The sequence below is a fragment of the Dendroctonus ponderosae genome, unplaced genomic scaffold (assembly GCF_020466585.1).
Source record: "Dendroctonus ponderosae isolate FM_Combo_2020 unplaced genomic scaffold, Dpon_F_20191213v2 Dpon_F_20191213_10, whole genome shotgun sequence".
Taxonomy (NCBI): domain Eukaryota; kingdom Metazoa; phylum Arthropoda; class Insecta; order Coleoptera; family Curculionidae; genus Dendroctonus; species Dendroctonus ponderosae.
Genome location: NW_026017111.1, coordinates 3,177,090 through 3,183,419, shown reverse-complemented (window position 1 = coordinate 3,183,419; position 6,330 = coordinate 3,177,090). Strand labels below are relative to the sequence as shown.

At 38.9% G+C, this 6,330-nt stretch overlaps 1 non-coding gene across 1 annotated transcript; it reads right to left on the bottom strand.

Moving 5' to 3' along the window:
- Positions 1-1,432: 1,432 nt before the first annotated feature.
- Positions 1,433-1,505, bottom strand: Trnak-cuu. Its single transcript has one exon. It is a non-coding gene; the product is annotated as a tRNA-Lys (tRNA).
- Positions 1,506-6,330: the final 4,825 nt, after the last annotated feature.

The window sequence follows — 6,330 nt, the reverse complement described above, 5'->3', positions numbered from 1 at the left end:
CAACCATTTCTGAAATGACAAAAACGTGTCAGAAACTCGGAACTTTCTACAATCACGCCAAGTTCCTAATCATATCTGGGAGTCATTTTGTGATCTTGAAAACTACATTAATAATATCTATTTTTGCAGCAGAAATGTACAAACAAAAATTACAGACTTTATGAAGTAGATTTCAAATTGAATTTTTTAAATCTTTTTGTGTTCGTTTTAGTCATGCCTACAAACATCTACTCCTCTATGTAAAAATAACGAAATAAAATACACCACGTCTTTTTGCATTATTATTCGCTTATAGCGAACTCCGGATATAACAAACCAGTTTTAGTTCATTTTTCAAGTTCGTTATATCCGGACGCAACTGTATTCGAATATTCGTTAGATATTGTACATACTTTCCTGACTGTGTTTCAATTCCAAATCAAAATCAATTCCTGGGCTTCAGTCATTTATTGTCTATTTATCAATTAAAAAACGTTTCGGTGTTTTCCACCATCATCAGTTTCACTGAATTATCAATTGATAATTCGTTTTTTAATTGATAAATAGACAATAAATGACTGAAGCCCAGGAATTGATTTTGATTTGGAATTCGTTAGATATTCGAGTATTGGAATAATTTTACTATTCGAATAAACCACTAAACGAATATTCGAAATTCAGATTTTTTAAAATTCCGAGCCCTAGCAAAACCCCAATCTTCATCGGACTTTTATAGGCGCACACAACACTAAACGCCCTCTGGAATTAGATTGTTTAATGGGGGCCCTATAAATAAGGCGACGAAATTTCGCGCGTCATGCCCAGAAAGTTTGCCTGGTTCAGCTAATTTTATTTGTATTATCTCAGTTTGGTCATGAATTAGCTCGTTCCCTTTAATGCGGGGGCTGAATTGATGCCGGAAAGTTTGTCTGGAACCAACAGCGAACAACAGGCCCGGTTTTAGGGCGCATTAACCGAGCTTTCGCAAACGAATCGAACGTTTTACTATTTCGGTCGATTGCTCCACAATAATTCGAAACGAATCGACACCAATTAGAGAAAAATCGCCGATAGGACTTATCAATCGCATTCAGCTATGCGATGGCACAGCATGCTGCCCACGCAACAGTTGTGAATAAAAACGTTCATTATGAGGCGAGAGAAACAATCAACGATCGCCAATAATTAATAAATTCCCACAAATCCGTAATATTTTATAGTGTGTTTACATTAGGCGCGGGTCGCTGGCTCTGACCCAAAATAGAGCGAGTAGGATGATACATTAGCCGACGCATGAACACGTAGTGTTCCTTCGCGAATCTGCTGACTGTACAACTCTTTCCTTACGTGTTCCACTGGAATATTTTTCGATTTTAGTCACTAAAACCACTCAAAGCTTGAACAATGAAAGCCAAAAAATTGAGTGGAGTTGGTGGGTTTTGCAAAAAGTTGACGCCCAACGTGGGGCTCGAACCCACGACCCTGAGATTAAGAGTCTCATGCTCTACCGACTGAGCTAGCCGGGCTGTGATAGATAGTAACTGCTTGCTCCAGATAGGCAAACGGCTGAACTTTTATACGGAGTTTTAGGAGTAGGCGCAGTGCTGCGCAAATAGCACCGCACCGGCGCAGTAACTCAGTACCATTGTCGGGAAAATGTTGATGACTTTTTAACTTGTTTTTAGATTTATTTTAAGGGCCATTCATCAATGGTATTAAAAAGTTTAAAAAGTTAAAAGATGGATTTACAAGAAAAGAAAATTTACCCATTTTCTTCTTCTGAATTATCTTGTTTTTTTTTTCAACAAAATTTAGTTTTTCTCAAAAAACGACCAGAGAAAGCAAAAGCATATATATATCAGTTTTTGGGAAACTCGTCACCCTTATCGCTTTGATTTTTTTAGTTTTATTAACATTTCTCAACAGCTCAGCAGTTATTACTTATAGCAATATTAATATTATGAATTACTTACTTGAATGACGCCATGTGGCTTCTTCAATGTGAAACTGAGTAGAATTTGGTATGTCGCGGCCACGACAAAACACACATTCCCCAAATAACTATTTTTCCTTCAAATTTACCATTCAAGCTTGAATCGGACGATGAAAGCAGCCTTGCCATCGTTATCTATTTGTTCCACTATCCCTAGACATTTTGCAAACACTGCAACTCTGCAAATTTTGTTGGGGATTGGCTCATTTTGGTGAACTGTGTTTCGATGTTTCGATTATTTTCGATCAAAGATTTTGATCTGATCGATAATTTCTTCACCAGCAACTGGTTTGGTGATGGTTTTTCTGCAAATGTCAAATGCACTGGTCCACAAGATAACAAAGGTCGCCACGGTGATTCAAAATTGGCGTCATTCATTTGAGGGGTTGTTTTGGGTGTACGGGAAAAATAGTAAAAACTATTAATTGCCAGTGAAAACTGAGATTTTTGCCAAAAACTAGATCAGAAGGACGGCAACAATGTTTATCAAAGGTAATCTGACTGAAATTGCGAGTTCAAAAGTCCAAACGCCCACTGGCGGGTAAATTATAACTACGGTTTAGTCAAATTTGACACGAACGTCTGAGCATAGAACAGGCTCCGCGCTGTTGGCAGGTTGTAGAAATATTTCACGTCAATTTCTCGCGTTTGATCCGTCATTTCTGTCAAGCTTTTGCTCATGTTTCCGATAGATGTGAATGAAAAATTGAATTTATTTACTATTTTAGAGGAATACGTTGAATACTATGAAATACAGGGTGGTTTTTTAGTGCGATAGAGTCCATTATTTCCGTTGGTGTTGAACTTTCGAAAAATAGTTTCATATAAAAGTTGTTGACGCACAAAAAAACTTTTGCAGCTTCGAATTTTGGACAAAACCCTAATCATTTTTTCTAGATTTTTTCACAAAAATATTTCCCCGAACCAAACAAGTGCATGTTTATATCCAATTATTCGGAAAACTCGTCACTTTTGTCGCTGTGAATTATTCGGTTAAATTAAATTTCGGTTTTTTCACTTTGAAGTCAAAATTTCTAAACAAAACTCGCTCTAAACAGAACAACACGTTTTTTTCTTTCTAACGTTTTACTGTAAAATACTGGCAAACTGAGAGTCTTTTATGCAAAAAAGGTGAAAGATGGATCTACAAGAAAAGTCGTCGTCTTTACAGTTTGGTCTTCTTTATCGTCTTTTTTGAATACCCATTTTTCCTTTGAATTTTGGACAAAATCGAAGCAAAGTTATCTTGTTTTGTTTCGACAGAATTTAGGTTTTTTCCAAAAACGACCAAAGAAAGCAAAAGCATCAACATTTGGAAAACTCGTCACCCTCATCGCTCTGGAAATTTTTAAAGTTCATCAATCAAAATTTCCTGATTTTCCCATTTTAAACCAAATAGTTTCAAGCATTCGTATCCACAAAAGCAATATGTTGATGGCTTCTTTTTGTTAGATGTTAAAATTCCGCCATCGGCCATGAGTTATAACTCATTAACTCAGAGAGCGACAACGACTTAGTGTTGGCGCATTAAAACCGACACGGCTTGACACGTCAGGACAACTCGTCAGCGCATTTTATGAGGCAACAGGCGCCTTTATTCTCTTTTTAGTTGGTTTCATTGAAGCCTATGAATAGAATAAACGAAGTCGCAAAATATTTTTTTGTTGTAAAACGTAGTTGCCTCACAAGAGAATTTTCACGGAAATTCCCGAAAGTTTATGATGCTTTTGCTGAACGTGCGAGTCGCTCCGAATGTTCGTTCTTTTCCTTGTGCCTTTAAGGTCACCTTAAATTAAGCAGTTTCATCGGAAAAAAATCCCGGACGGTCCATAAATTAAGCCAAAAAACACTCACAAAATTGGACGAAAATCACCATTTTCACGCCAAATTTCGAGCGGTGTTGCCAAACTGCGCAAAACGTTTTGAGTTAAATACATTTGTGTCCCTAGAAAATTATCTAAAGATTCCTCAAAATTGAAGCGGTTTTCACTTATCGGACATTTATGGTCTTTTTTCAAGCTGTTAAAAGGTCATTTTTCCATAATGTGAGCCTAACACAAACTCTAAGTCAGGCCTTAGATGCTCGCTTACATCTAAAAGTTCCAGGATGAATATCGGGGGAATTTTTCAATATTAGAGCGCGCTTTAATAGTAACCGAATAGACAACAGGCGCGCCAAAACAATAAGAAGAAGCAATTTCCGGTGCCATCAGAGTGCCGAATCCAATAATGGCATTTTCTCGAGATCGAAGCCTCCGAAATATACATTTCAGTCTGGCGCTGAAGAGAACACGAAACCCGACTGGATCTGCCTGCCAGCAAATACCGTGCTGTTTTTTTGTGTTTTCACCGAAATCGTCCTTGTGTATAACCAGTGAAGGCCCTTAAACAGACCTCGAGCTCAGCAGGAAGTAATGGAGAAATGACTCGAAGCAATAGAGTGAAGCCGCAGTTTAAACAGAGATCATTCCTCTGGGGGTGTGAAATAGCAAACAAAATATTCTTACCAAAAACTGTGCAAAATCAGAAACTATGCAACAAAGTTTTTCAACCTTTTATTGATTTTATTCATCCAATCGCCCATCAATAGAAATAAGTGTTGCTTCCAAACTCTTGGGTGTAAGCAGTTCAATTCTAGAGCGCGTTATTCTCACCACCCGAACGTGATCGAGTGGGTTGGGCACTAGCTGTCTTTCTCCCACCAATGCAGTGACGTTGGGCACAGATCAGCTTTCTATGTAAAGCGTAGAGAGATTGAAATGTTTTTTGGGAACATTACATTAAATAAGTGAAGGCACGCCCTGTATGTTCCAGTTAAATCTTCTGGAGCACGCATCTGGACGACTGGCTCCTATTTAATTGAGTGTCAGTCAGAATTAGAGCCATTATTTCCCAACTAAATGAACCGAGCGGAAATGCTCTTAGTGGTTTTAGCGGAATGGGCAGAAAAAGCCTAACCGAATCATCCCCCTGATTAGTCATTAAGCAGATAATAACGTGACTGTTACCCCCCGCTAAATGCGGCCGCGTTTTGCGTTAATTGAATTTGGAGGAATCCATGGCGAATCGAAAAATGAGGCGAAAATATGAAGATGCTGACCAGCCGTTTGTATTGATCGCGCCAGTCTGGTATGAACCCGAAAAATTCCTTAATGTTCGCGCCCTTCCACGTCACTACGATGGCGCACCCCTTTACCCAGCCCTTAAAACGATTTTATTCACTATTTCAAGAGTTTTTCCTCAAGCGAACTGGCAAAAAGTGGCAACTTGAACCATTTTGAATTAAATATCCAACTTTCCTTTGCGCCATATTCCCAACATACACCCGTATGTCGGAATTAGGGCGCAGAATACACGGGCAGAAATCCAACCCTTCGCACAAAGGGCGCAACTGATGGTCGATTATACTGTCAGAAGGGATTCCAGTTGCCACTAAATTATAATTTTCGCCATAATTTAGTTTATCTTGGAATTTTATTAGGCATAAGGGTATTATGGATTGTGACGAGAACGGCGGTTATTAATGGAACGCTTTACCGGCAGAATTAATTCACGTTGTTAGTTGAAGCGGCGTTTTTCGAATTAAAACTTTTGTTTTACTGGGCAAACATCTATGGAATCCAGATAATTCCTTTCAGTGTCAGAATAATAAGGTTTTAAGACATTGTTGAGTATCAAAGCAAAATACCTCAAAGAGGGCCACTATCCTCATTTCTCGGCCCGAACGAGTCGCTCCAATTAGCCCCAGTTCCATTGACTCTCCATGGCAAAATACCCAAAGCTTTCCGGCCCATCATTGTTCCTTTGTTTGAGCAAAACTCAGCAATCAGCTCAAGTTTTCGCATCTATCGCATAAGTAAATAACGGCAATCCATTATCCGGTAAAACAATGCCCGAAACGGAGTAGCGAGCGGGAACGGGTTGTCAATTACGTGTTTTGTTTTTTCATTTTTTTTCGTTTTATTGCTTTGTTCCGATGTCTAATTTAAAATGCCGACGACAATTCGGTGCTTGAGAAAAGCGAGCCATTTTTCTTGCTTCGAGCATTAGCTAGATTGCAACGGAAACGCGAAGGGGCCACTTATCTTCCAATTCGGCCCACCGACGAGTAATTACCGGATTTTATTTCGAAATTTCTCACCAAAGCTGCTCGTTTTCCCGATTCCTGCCGTTTCCAGCTCGGCTCACTTATCAAATAATACCTTCCAGTTTCATTTTCGATTCGAATTGCCCGCTCAAATGACAGAGATCGGAATACAAGTCTGTCGCAACTTTTGAACTATGACGCAAAAGTGAGAGGCTTATTGGCAGTGACGCCATTGTCTGAGGCACCGCATTGAAATTATTTTTTTCATTGT